Below are 13,451 nucleotides of genomic sequence, written 5' to 3'. Positions count from 1 at the left end.
TGACAAAAAATTATCATTCCTTGTTGACCCCGGGGCGACCCGGTCTTGCATAAGGGAAGGTAAATTTAAGATGTCAGGCGAAGCCATGAACACCCAAGGATTCTCTGGGGCCAGAGGGTTGGTTCCCTTTACTGATAACATTCCCTTATCTATTGGAGATTATGATCTGTCAGTTCCACTTCTATATTATAGTGCCTCACCAGTAAATATACTAGGGAGAGACATAATGAACAGGTTGAATATGACAATCTCCTTTACTGAGGACGGCATAATTTGCTCTACTCTAGGGATTAACATGCTCACAGCACGACAGATTATGCAAGCATACTGCGGACAGACAGCGATTAGGGCGGAGCCAGTAGATGGCGAACTATTCCAGTATGGAACAGATATGGCAATTGCATGGATGCCAGGGATAGAAGGGAAAATATGGAGGAGGCCAGCAGCCTATCTGTTCAGGCCAGAAACACCTGTTAATGAACCAGAAGGAAAGGTGGTTCTAATGGACATTGAGAGCATTATTGCAACAGCTGATTACATTGCTATACATGCCCAAGACAGAGAAGGAAGAGCATGGAGGGCCGTGATAGCATTAGCAGAAGGATGTAGACTCACCCAGGTGTCAGATGAGGAGCTGTTCTCAGATGAAAAGGAGGAAGGTGAAATGGTGTTTATGATGAGTGTGGAAATATGGCTAAGAGTGGCTTACAAACAAGTAGCACAGAAAATTGCAATGGCACTTGAGGCACCCGCATGCACCCCAGTCCCCTTCTTTAAGGAGGATATGTCAAAGGTACCCAAATCATTGTGGACTACTAGCCCCTATGACGTGGGATGCATAAAAAGTATAGGGGGAGTAAGGATAAAATTGAAAAAAGGTGCAATACTCCCCAGAGTAAAACAGTACCCACTATCAAAAGAGGCAGATGAGGGCATATATGAAACCATAACGGCCCTTATAAATAATGGCATATTGGTCCCCTCAGAATCACCATGTAACACGGCTGTGTACCCAGTGCGCAAGGCTAAAGGGGGGTCTTGGCGCTTCATACAGGATCTCAGGCCCTTGAACAACATAGTAGAAGCAGAATACCCCGTAGCAGCAAACCCGGCCACAATATTGTGTGGCATTCCAGCAGAAGCATCACGATTTACAGTGATCGACCTTAAAAATGCTTTTTTCTCAATACCATTACACCCAGACTCACAAGATCTGACGAGCTTCACTTACAGAAACACAAAGTGGAAGCACACCAGATTGCCACAAGGGTATTGCGAATCACCCTCAATTTTCAATAGAGTAATACAGATGGATTTGGGTAACATTGAAGTGGAAAGCACAGTGTTGCAGTATGTGGATGACATAATAATTTGCAGTACAAACGAAAGAACATGCAGAGAGGACTCCTTAAAGATGTTGACAATATTGGCTGAAAAAGGTTACAAGGTAGACATGGAAAAGATACAGTACTGTCAAGAACAGGTACTTTACATTGGTCAACTTATATCCCAACATGGAAGAAAGATTGCACCACAAAGAGCACAGGCCATTTCAAACACTCCAATGCCACAAACTGTGAGGGAACTGCAGCAGTTCCTGGGGCTGTGCAACTACTGTAGAGCATGGTTATTTGATTACAGTTCGTACATAGGACCCTTGCTTGAGGCGTTAAGGGAAGCTAATAAAGGGGAGAAAAAGTTGGGGTGGACGATGGAAATGAAAGAGGCTTTTGATGAATTGAAAGATGCGATATCAACTGCTCCGGTACTGGCATCCCCAGACTATGAGCGACAATTTTTTATATTTTCACATTGCGACTCAGCAGTAATGAAAGCAGTGTTGGCTCAAAAAACAAGCATGGGCTACAAACCAGTAGCATTTTACAGCGGCCACTTAGATCCTGTGATGTTAGGTCACTTCCCTTGCGAACAAGGTCTCGCCGCAGCTGCTTTTGTGGTGGAAAAAGCATCAGCAATCACCATGGGGTGCCCAACTACACTGTTTGTGGAACATGCACTATTTGCGATATTGAATAAACCTAAATCCACCCTAACCACGCAAAGAGCATCAGGTTTTGAGATCATTTTATCCAGAGCTGAACTATCAATTGTTAGATGTAGCACGGTCAACCCTGCAAGGTTCCTAGCAGAAGTAATTGAGGAGGGAGATTATGCCCATGACTGTACGCAAATAACTGAAATGTACTCATGTACTAGAAAGGTTGAAGAAAACGCACTAGAGGGAGGTGAGCTCTTGTTTATTGATGGGTCATCAACTATCGATCAAAGGGATGGTATAAGGAGGACTGGGGCAGCAGTGGTAAAAATGATGGAGGTACCGGTGTGTGTGGCAATGAAATGTGTACAATTACGACAGCATTACTCTGCTCAAGCAGCGGAATTAGTTCCATTGATCTTGGCGTTGAAGGAAAGCTTTGACAAACGGGTGACCATATACTCCGACAGCGCATATGTTACATCCACTGTCCACTCAGGGCTGTCGAAATGGAGAAGAAGAGGGTTTAGGAGAGCTGATGGCACTCCAGTGCAACATGCCCTCTTATTGGCTGAACTAATTGAAGTAATAAATGACCCCCAAGAATTAGCTTTAGTAAAATGCACCGCACACACCAATGGTGAAGACCATGTCTCGAAGGGGAATGCAGCAGCAGACGCACATGCGAAGTATGCTGCATACTTTGGTGAGATATGGAACCCCCCAGAGTCACAGAGAGGGAGGGGAATGGCTAAGGAGATGTTGATAAGAGAAGGGTACACCCATCTCCCAGCCACACAGATTATGGAGCTACAAGCGGCTGCACCAATGGCCGAAAAAGAAATATGGGTAAAAAGAGGATGCACAATGTCACCAACCGACGCACTATGGCGCCAGGGTGGCACTGGAAAGGTTGTAATACCATTGGCACTTTTGAACACCGCCCTGAGCCAACTACATCATCCAGCCCACACAGGCAAGGAAGTAATTGCAGCACGAATTAGGGAAGACTGGTTCTGCCCCGAGTTAAATTCTCATGTGTCAAATTGTATCAGTAATTGTCTCACATGTCAACAGTTTGCGGCCGGCCATACTCTAAAGGTGATAAGAGGTACTATACCCCGGCCAGAGGGACCTTTCCGGCATCTCCATATTGACTATGTTGATATGATCAACATATGTCAAGGAAATAGGTATATGATTGTAGTAGTATGTCCATTCTCTAGGTGGATTGAGGCAGGGCCCTGTTCACACCCAGATGCATTTAGAGCAGCTAAATTCCTAGTGAGGGAGGTCTTCCCCAGGTGGGGAGTGTGCGAGGTGTTAAGGTCAGACAATGGCCCACATTTCGCAAACTAAATGTTCCAGCACATCACATCCTTGCTGAACATCAAGCATAAATTTGCATGTGCATACCACCCACAGGCCAACGATATATGTGAACACCTGAATGGCCTATTAAAGGAGGCAATTGCAAAGATACAGCAAACAACAAAGAAGAGTTGGTTATATTGCCTTCCATTAGCCCTATTTGAGCTAAGGAATAGACCAGGGTCCGACCACCACCTCACCCCTCACGAGGTGGTTACCGGACGTCAAATGCGCCTTCCCCTAACGCCAACGTCAAGAGCATTTACTGACCACGAGAGTACAGCGAGTGTTCTTGGTGATGAAATGTACCAATATGTGTCTTCTTTGATTACTAGTGTAGTGTTTGTGTCTCAACAGCTCGAGCGCACACGGGGCGGGTCTAACAGCAATCAACAAGAAGACGCGGATAAAGAATTGGAAAAGGAAAGACTGTGTAAAATTGCTAAAGGTGACCACGTATTACTTCGCAATTTCAACAGGAAGTGGAATAGTCCACGATTTACTGGCCCCCACCTGGTAGAGGAGGTATCAACGAGAGCAGTAAAGCTACAGGACAAGCGTGCCTGGAACCACCTACACGATGTAAAGATCTACAAACTCCAGACCCGCCTCAGCGCCACCGACAGGTCCATTGGGAGAACAGCAACAACATCACCAACAGAGGAAGAAAGTTCTACCACAGCCAACGGCCCAAGTGTTCCCATACCCTGTCACTCCCCAGACTCCCCAGAGACAATAACTGAAGAAGAAAGGGGTGATCCCCATACTGCCCACCCCATGGTCACACGCTCAAAGAGTAAAGATACTTCCGCCAGTTGAGCCCAAACCCCCTGCCCACTGACCCCTACCCCCACTGCAGTAATAACTGAACTGAAGGACATTATCTTGCACACGTACACATGTAAACACGTGAATGCTCTCTTTTCTTTTCTCTCGCACATGCAGGAACTGCGTATTATTGTACTGCTAAGAAAATAGATAACTAACAAATTCACTGCCCAGGAGTAGATGGTACTCTCAGACGATAACTACCCAGAAGAATTGTCACACCAATTTGTATATGAAATAAAAAGGCCAACGTACCTGAAAAGGAGAAGGGTACGTGTCTACTACACAGCATTCCTCTTGGCCATAGAATACTCAATGCCCCACCTCCACCCATACTTGCCTGTCCTAAGAGATAGATCGCTTAGATTAGCGTGGGAACAGCTCTTCGCCTGGGCACTGAATGACTATTTGATAGGGAAAGCTTAAAAACAACAACTAACATTTAATAACCAGCATATTGAGAATTTTCAGGCGGGCAACTCTAACGTCGCAAGAATACGCTGCTGGACTGCAGCAAGGTAAGAGCAAAATGCTGGTGAAATTAGCATGTGTAATAAAAATAATAGGGATTTTGATGATCACCGGGTTCTTGGCTGCCTCTGTATGGCAGTACAGCTATGCTATCAATATTATTGCTGTACCCAAACCTAATCCACCCCCATCCCCAGCTGCAACAGGTGTTACGTCAGGTGATACTAGTAAAATTGCGCACAAGCAAAATAGAGTTCAACGCAGCACATACTCAGATAATAAAGGTATTGACAATTATATGCAAGATTCAGCACACGTTTCAAACAACATATGGTACCAACACATGACCCGCATTGGTAAGCAGACAACAGAAGACAGCTGCTACGTTTGCTCATTAATACCATACGCCATGAGCGCTTCTCGAACATTTGTTGCCACAGAAATAGATGAAAAGACAGCACGATGCATAATATACTTGGCACTGTTCCAAACGAAAGGAAGATTTCAAGGGACAGTGGTTCATATGGTGTGGAAAACACGAGACTCATACCCATACGAAAACAACCTACTCAAGACTTATTTGAGTTACCACAAGAGCAGTTTTCATGCTGAAGCATTCAGATACATAACAAGTGGTCCTGCAAAAGGGGAAACAAAGAAAGTAACACTGCAGTATTTACCATGTGATTGGTACGCCACTGAAGTTCCTGGTAAACCAGGATGCTGGGAGAGGCCACTGGTGATGATAACGGGGAAGGTGTACTTGGACAACAAATGGGAGATAGGAGTGATTGGCAGCAACATGGTAACAAAAGAAACTATTTCAACTATCGATGCACACAACCACAGATGTTGGACGACTTGGATCAAGTACGTGCCCATGCTCACGTGGATAGAAACGGATGAAGACCCAATAACAATACTGCCGCTGACTGCGCCTAAGGTATGCTACCAACATAAAGGAGAGGTGGACGTAGGATACAACACCAACTGTGCAAGCGTGATGGAGTTACCTGAGGGGGGAGCAGGAACAGCAGTGATAATGGACCATTACTGGGCCTGTGGAGAAAAGGCATACCACACACTGCCCCCTCTGTGGAATGGTGTATGCACGATGGTGCACGTCAATGTACCATCACTAGTGGTACCCCAGAAGCATGTGAATGTGGCGAACTTTCCCAAAATGGATGAAGGGGACAAGAGAAAGAAGAGATCTGCACCACCTCAGGAGGAGCCAGAGAACAGGACCAACGGCAATAATACTGTCCTGAATAGAAGGAAAAGACAAGGAGAACAGGAAATTACCTATGGGGAAGGTCGGAAACGGCACTCACTTCAATTCCGCCAGAACACAGACTATTCAGCAGAGCAGCAATGTTCTTCTCCTCAATAATCCATCCGGGACTGCAGGCTTACGCAAACGCAAAATGGCTCCAGATAACTAGATGGGAACTAATGATGACCATCAATTCTACAGTAAATGGATTCAACGCAATAAAAGAGGAGCTGCGAGCTATAAGGATGGTAGCACTTCAGAACAGATATGTATTAGACCTCCTCACAGTCATGGAAGGAGGAGTCTGCGCAAAGATAGGACAATCATGCTGCACGTTCATTCCTGCCAACGATGCTGACAACGGTACGCTGACAGAAGCAGTTTCACAATTGGCCCAGATGCACTCCAAAATGATGGATGAAAGTAAAGGTGTGAAAAAGGATGAGAGCTGGTTTTCGCTATTATGGTCATGGATGCCATCTTGGCTGTCAGATGGACTGAAAATTATAGTTGGTTGTACTATTTTGGCTGGAGCTACACTGATCATAATAAGATTTTGGAAGGCCCGGAAGGCACGCACCACTGACGAGTTGCTTGAAATGGTCGGTATGCACCCCTTGATGCCAGCAGATGACGGCCAACACAAAGGCATAATAATACAAGAGAGAGAGAAATTGCGCAACCAGATCATCACCAACCACCTGGACCCACCATCGGTGAAGATCGAGAACCCAAGAAACCCCAGGAGTTACATAGGGAAATGGGTATACTGTACTCCTGGAGGAACCTGTGAATATATGTATTGGTCATTTGAAGATCATGTTAACCACTATGGACATTTAGGAGGAATAACTAAGATATGGAGAGTAAGAGGAGATAACGAAAAGGATATGTTTGTGGTCAACAAGTCGACCAGAGGGGGGACTGAAGTGGGAGAATGGAAAAACAGGCTCCCGTCCTTCCCTTCTCGCGCCTGGCCTAAAGGATCACGGCCCAGGCACCCGCCACGAGAAGAGTTTGCCCATCTACCAGACGACCAAATACCCTGGTACAGGAACATACGGATGTGTCCATCTGCCTGCCCAGCAGCCCGCCCTGCCCATGCCGACACCTGCGGCACGGATCAACTAGACTAAAACCTACACGTCGTTAGAGATGCCATGACGACCTAGCCAACGGTCAGCACACCTGTGCAAATATACACACTGGACACTCCCGCACCAATCTGCACAAAGAATATACTCAGTGCTATGACGTAGGCGACAGACATACTCACGGACGTGCACCTTTACTATTTTCCACATAGGCTCTCAAAATGCAGAAACGCAAGACGCATCATGAACTCATCTAAAGAGCTTGCTTACGCTTCTCCTAAAACCAGGTGCCGTAATGAGAAATATAACGAAGACACGATACTGGTCATAAAACAATATGATACTATAACCTAAAGCACCTGTGCACCAAACGGTTTCACCTATACACCAGGCCTAAGTAGGCCGCAAGCAAGAGCTCCCATCGACGTTAAAAGAACAAGAGTCAGGTTGCTGATCCTGCAGAATGAGCCTGACGAAAGCAGACAGCCAAGGTCGCAATGTTGCAAACCTACATTCCGAAAGCAGACCATCAAGGGCACGATGTTGCAACCTTGCACGCCGCGCACCAACGTTAAAATCACACCTGCAAATTAAACCAGGCACACAGTGGAAAAACAATATTAATTGTGCAGAATTCTGCCTCAAACACGGTCCCACCTCACGTGACCAAGCCGAACCTGACAGGATGCCAAGCCCAGGAGGAAGAAGGCGTCTGGATCCCTCGTTACAAGACACAGGCAGATACACTTAAAAGGCTCAATGGACATCTGCGACAGTGGGAGTAGTCGGCCTTCCAGCTCATGAATAAGTCCTCACATTGTCTGCACGTACTCATAGTGAAACATTGTTGCAAATGACAGGTACACCGAGAGCTGGGAACAGCGATGGTCCCAGGCTGGGAAGCTCACGGGCGCACCAATCAGAACATGGGGCTCTTATCACTGACGCCATTAACATTAACCAATCATCAGGGGTCTTCATGTAACAATTCTCATGTATCTAATTGTAGGGACAACCCAGATATATCACCTGACTAACCCTTGTCCACTAATATTGTTCTCTATACGTATGCTATACTAACCCTACCACTCGAGCAACCAATTAAGAGTGGCGATAGGTTTTTTGCTAACTTTCCAAGGTGACGCAAGTAGCGCGTCATACTAAGGTAAAAAGGGCCTGCGAGCCCCACGATTGTGTGTGTGTCAGGACGGACGCGTACGATCCTTGACCCATCCCTGCCGTTTTTGTCTAATAAACAGCAGAGTCACCTTGCTTCTTGCGTGTGTCTCATACTCTATCTCTTCTGGGATATACGGGAGGAGTTGGGGCCTCCCTGCACGGAGGTCTGCGGACGGCCCGGCCGACCCCGGCAGAATTTCCCCCCCCGACACCTGCATGGAAAAACTTAGAATACACATTTATTGCATAGGCTTGTTGATACATGTATTAAAGGCAAACCAGTTATATGCGGTTGTTTGAGACTTGGCACGAACCCTAGATCAGTGATGTATTAAAAGGAATATTAACCTGAAGTGGGGCTGGACATCATGCCCACCAAGTGTATAAAAAGGGAATGCATTCTAATGTACAAACGTCTCTCACTGAACACATTGAACCACGCTGGAGTTCGTTGTGTTGTACTGAGGGCCGATAGCTATCTGATTTTGCTCTGTTTTTGTAACTGGATGCAGTATAAAATAAAGTACTTTGTATGTTCCTTTGTAACCCGTGTTTGGTGTATTTCCTTTTGGGGTACTCAGCCTCGATATTTTGATTTTGTTTTCACAGTAAGGCTGGTTATTTCATCTGGGTCCCCTCAGACCTGACCCTAGTCCACAGCCACCACCTCGCCTTGCTGGATGGAGAGCATTCTCTCCTCTATGCCTCCCACCCAGTAACATGGGAGGTACAGAAGAGAGACAGTATGTTCCTATTGTATAAGTGCCTAACAAGCAAACAATAAATAAATAATAAATAAGGAGCCAAACCAAACATCTCCTGCACAGTGTTTGCTGCAATTATCCCCTTCTCCAACCTCCCACATGATGGACCTGCCTGCCTGCTCGCCCTCATCTCAGTGGTCATGTCCCTCCCCTCCTTCTGTGCTTCTCTCTGCAGAGGACTCCTCCCATGGCCCGCCTCCTCTCCCCCTCCTGAAGCCTCTCCAAATGCCCCAACAAATCAGAGAATCTGGGGTATTCTGTGGCACGCGCCTATGAGCCAGCACCCACAAAGAGCGCAGAGTTCTTCATCCTCATGAATCATAAGGCAATCCTTTTCCTCCTGCAAGGGTAATTCCAGCTCCTCCGCCTCCAGCCTTCTTCCCTTTCTGCTCCCAGTGTGACAGCAGCCTCCGGCCTTCTTCCCTTTCTGCTCCCAGTGTGACAGCAGCGCGCCATTCAACTGCCACAAATGCTGAGAAATATGCAAGTGTGAACCTGAGAACACAAACGTGTGTGTGTTGGGTGTCCTGACCCACGTTTGGACTATTATGCTGCAACATTTGGTGCTGTGGGCTTAGGAAATCCAAGATGTCGGAAAAGCCCACATTTGGGTCCATATAAATCAGTTAAAGTGTTGCCATCCCAGGCACACTCTGCAGCAACTGGAGGAGTCCTCTGCAATCCCAGAGGGGGCCGCTCCAGAGTAATTCAGTTCCAACCCTAAAATATTCCACATATCAAAAATATAGTAACATAATGTAAATGTCTCCTAATTATATCCTGTTTTTAAAATAAGACTGCAAAATGTATCCTGATGTATAAAATGTATCTGTTTGCCACACCATTAATAGTGGTGGAAAAATGTCTAGGAATGTGTATTGCTGCTTTGCTTTGCCATCCTAGGAGAAAGAAAAACCAGAGACTGACCACGGAAGATGACCTGGAGACCGGGAACAAAGATCCAAGGGGCCCGGGGAACCGCCCAATATTCCGATCAGGACCGGTGAGGAGAAGGAGAACCGATCGATCCACCCTGATGGAGGAAAAGATGCTGAACTTTGTCATCTGCGGAATCGGAAAAAGATGATGCGGACATCCCAACGTGTGGATCAAAACATCCTTTGCACCCAACTCCCCCTCGACTCGAAATCAAAGCGCAGTCGGGCGGGGGGGCTTGTTGGGTGTCCTGACCCACGTTTGGACTATTATGCTGCAACATTTGGTGCTGTGGGTTTAGGAAATCCAAAATGGCGGAAAAGCCCACATTTGCGCCAGGATCCAGGAAAACCGTGCAGTTTTTGCGCACACCAAAATGGTCGCCTGACCTACCACCCACCAGCCTGATGGGCCAGGAGTGCCATGAGTGGAATGTGTGCCAAAGGAAAAAACAGCAGTGCCTGTTAGTTCAAAAAGCGCTTTGAAATCACCTTTGTTTCTCTGAAATGCAAGCTAAAAATGCCTATTTTAAACATTGCAAGATATTCAAAAATATCAATGAACACCAGCAGACATTTGGCAGAATGTAGTCTTGTGTGCATACAAAATCTGGAAAGATGAAGAGCCCTAAACAATGTTTATAACAAAACTGGCTGAGCTGTGGATGTCAGCAGCCTAAGTTAAATTAGACTGAAAGACACTAAAATCTAAATGTTTAAAATAAATGAGTGACCTACTGTTGAGTGTCAAATAGTTTGCAACTGTTAAATGTCATAGTTTTGAACTTAGAATCAGCGTTCTAGCTGCATGTGTAAAAATTGTAAGTTTGATTTGGATGAAGAAAAACTGGGAACGAAAGTGACATTTAGCTGAAGCCTGGCTTAAAGAGATTGAATTCTGCATGACAACTACCCCCGACGGGAGTTGAAACTTGCTCAACAAATGTTCCCAGGCCTGGCCTGCATTCTCCTGCCCTCAGCAAAGGGAGATGACACCTCTCTGATTGGTTTAGGGGAGGAGCAGCTGGGGAATGCAGGAAACTGAACAATGAGCCTTCCTTGGTTAAGGCAAATGTTAATTTAGGGGGGGTCGTAAATGGATTCCTCTTGAGAGAAACTGGGAGGGGCAGTGCCTCTGTGAGCAACTTGAGTTGGAGGAAGTGGACAAACCAGAAATTCCACCATGTGCTTTGGGAAACCACACCCCTCTGGGCCAGAGCATAATTTTAAAAAGATGGATAATTCATAGTACGGACTTGTCAACATTATATAATTAATATCATTATTCTTGGGAGTTTTCTGTGCACATTTTAAGAAGTGTTAGGACTCTGTACCATGTTCTGAGGCAAAACCCATTAATTATGGAGATTGCAGACACGGGGTTCACACTAGAAAAATGAAAATTTACTGGAATATGTGTAGAAAGGCGGTGTACATCTGTGTAATTTTTGGTAAACATCCAATATTGGTAAACCAACTAAAAACGAAAATAAGTTGCCATTTTTGAACCCTGGCTCTTAGAAACATCAGAGTTGGAACAGAGACCTACCCAAAGTAATATATGATATGTACATGTAATGTCAACCACTTGTGTATTGGGGAAATATGTTTAGTTATGAAAATGATTTTCTAAGGTAAAAGCAAAGGGGAGTGTTCTTTCTTTGGAGCCATAAACATGACACCTGATGACATAGGATGACTCACTGCTCCCTTCTCAAATCAGGTCAAAGAGAAATCCTTGACCTATAAAATCATGAGTGGGTTGGGCATAGAAAGTTAGCATCCACACCCATTTTCAAAAGACATAAAAAGAGCCACTGGAAGCCAGACAGGGACATTCATTTTCCAACCTTCAACTGAATTCCTGCGCAGCACTCTGACAGAGAACTCCAGATTCCAGAACTCCAGAGATCCAGACTGACTCCAGAACCAGACTCCAAGGAACTCTCGAACCTAGAAGCTGAACTCCTATCAGCAGGCCTTCAGAACCTAGCAACCAAACCAAACTATTCAACTGCCGGGCTGTGAGGTTTGCTGCTTGCTAAGAATCCTGTGTATCCAGTACAGAACCAGAGACCCAGACCAGACCTCTGTGAACAGAACCAGTGCCTGATTGACCTGCCGAGCAGAGAGAACCACAGCTAAACTTGTTGACCAGATCCGTGACGAGGCCATTCCTTTCAAATTTATAGTGTGAGTACCCAGCTAGAACTGTGCAGAACCCATCTCTTAGCTTAAAATAATCTGATTCAAAACATTTGAACCTGTTTAAAACTGCATCATAAGAAATTTTGTGTTCCTCCTGTTGATTCAAACCTTTCAAAGCGCATCTGTCATTCCGAAACTGTAATTTCATTTCTGAAAAACTACCTTTACAAAATCGTCTGTATCTTTGGAACCGTGCGTCCTAGGAACAAAATTTTACTTTTATTGTAAAGCTAAGATTCCCAAGCTCTAGACCGACTTGCTACTCCTTATAGCGCCTCCATAATTGCGTTTGACGCACTCAAAAAAAGTGCTGCGATTTCACATTTTGCTTCATTTTAACCATGTGTAGAAAGATCTGTCCTTTGCTTCCATTACTGAAATCCATTTTCAACCTGATAATCCCTCATTAAACATTGTTAGTGTTGACCTGAACTGATTTAAAGTATCTCTCAATCACCCTGCAGAACCTCTAGATGGAATCAAAATTAATTTTAGCATATTTTATCCCTTGCAAATCACCTGAATGTCTTTCGCTTGTGCTTCAAAATCATCCCTGGTGCTATAAGCTTGCTAGGGGGGAACTGAATTCATATTGTACTGTGATTGTATTCCTGAAGACTATGTGTGTTACTTCCATCTCCTTACATTGCATAGGGGGGGGGGGGGTGAATTGTCAGAGAAAAAGTGATCATATTATCTTTTGCTGAAATCATATCAAGTTTATTTCTGTACTGCCTTTTATTCATCTTTGCATCTCCTTGAAACCATAAAGCATTCTCAGCTACCAGCTATCCTCTATACTACTCCTAAGTAATTAAACCAGTGTGCTAGTATAACATCGTCCATTGTTGATCACTGTCATATGTCTAAGTCTGATATCAAATATTAATTTATTATAAAAGTGTGATTTATATCTATTGTTTAATTTTTCCTATAAATCTTTTAAATTGCATAACAAACCTACTTCTTGGAGCAGTGAGGTCAGGGGGATTCAAAGAGAGGGGTGTTATATAAGGGTTTATAATCCAGAGTATAACTCGTCATAAAAATATATAAATAAGGGCTTCCCTTAGGTGTCCCAGACTAGGCACTGACTTAGTGGGATTGCTGACTTGAAGTCACTTGACAGAGTGGGGGCTCGAGCCAGGGCATCTGGATTAGAGCTACCATTGTGCAGCTTAATACAGTGTGCCAACTGACAGGATACATATATCCGGTTAGATCACCACGCTGTTTTACACTGTGAAAGCACCCCCCAAAGGAACGCTCTAAGGAAACGGTCTGTTTTGCAAAATAAAATACAAACTTCTGTAAGTCAGGAAGGAAATC

This window comes from Ambystoma mexicanum, chromosome 13 (assembly GCF_040938575.1).
Source record: "Ambystoma mexicanum isolate Mex_15411 chromosome 13, UKY_AmexF1_1, whole genome shotgun sequence".
Classification (NCBI taxonomy): Eukaryota; Metazoa; Chordata; class Amphibia; order Caudata; family Ambystomatidae; genus Ambystoma; species Ambystoma mexicanum.
Note: the sequence above shows the minus strand (reverse complement) of the source record.